This window comes from Carlito syrichta, unplaced genomic scaffold, assembly GCF_000164805.1.
Source record: "Carlito syrichta isolate Samal-C Ts95f unplaced genomic scaffold, Tarsius_syrichta-2.0.1 Scaffold302360, whole genome shotgun sequence".
Taxonomy (NCBI): domain Eukaryota; kingdom Metazoa; phylum Chordata; class Mammalia; order Primates; family Tarsiidae; genus Carlito; species Carlito syrichta.
Genome location: NW_007246456.1, coordinates 222,551 through 223,568, shown reverse-complemented (window position 1 = coordinate 223,568; position 1,018 = coordinate 222,551). Strand labels below are relative to the sequence as shown.

General features: G+C 53.5%; 1 pseudogene; it reads left to right on the top strand.

The window, feature by feature from the left end:
• Window positions 1–425: 425 nt before the first annotated feature.
• LOC103258774 overlaps window positions 426–1,018 on the top strand; it is a 1,603-nt pseudogene continuing 1,010 nt past the window's right edge.

Sequence of the window (1,018 nt, the reverse complement as noted above, 5' to 3'; positions counted from 1 at the left end):
ACATTTGACCAGTAGCCAGCAAGGAACCAACATTCTTAGTTTAATAGCTCATGAAGAAGTGAACACTTCCAACTACCATGTGAATGATCATAAAACTGTTACTTCCACAATTAAGCTTGTGTTCACTGTAGCCCCAGTCAACACCTTTGTTGCAACCTGTAAACTGGGCTGAAACCGTGAGCCCAGTTATGCCACTCTAGAATTACTAAAGTACAAAGATGGAGAAAATAAACATTGTCTTTTGAAGCCACTATATTTTGAGATAATCTGTTACATGGCAATAGATAACAAATATGCTTTCCCCTTAGCTTGAAGAGTGACTGCCAGTGCAGGGTCGGGGCTAAGAGTCTACTTTGGGGGTGGCGAGAGGAGGTGGCACAGAGAAGTAGTAAAGTAAGCCTAAGCAATGATTTCAAGGGAGAAGTATGGGTTCCTCTTCTCCTAGAAAATTAGAATTAACAGAAAAAAATCTCCCGGGATCAGCGCTCGGTGCTCTTCTGGTGCTCTCCCCTCAGGTGCTGCTGAGAAACCAGACCCGGAGCCCGAGCTGGTGGCTCCAGGGGAAGGTGCGGAGCCGCAGGTGGGGTGGTCAGCGCATGACTCTCCTGGCCCTGCCGCCCGCGGCCCCCAGGCCGGCCCACTGCCTCACATGGACCTGCCACCTGCCGGGCAGCCCCTATACCATGCAACCCAGGCCTGCCCGCGGCCACGCAACCAGCACCATTGCTGCCCGCAGCCGGGAGGCCCCCAGCTGGGTCCCAGAGGAGCACCCGGCCACCGAAAGAGCGCTGCTTCTGTCCCCTGTACACTGTGTAAGAAGCTGGGCTGAGCACCCTCTTTGCCTGCAAGAAACCTCATTCAGCCGGGCTCAGTGGCTCAACCTGTAATCCCACGCTTTGGGAGGCTGAGGTGAGTGGATTGCCTGACCCCGCGAGATCGAGACCCGCCTGGGCAACTTGGTGAGACCTCATCTCTACAATAAATCAAAAATTAGCCGGGCATGGTAGCACGCGCCTGT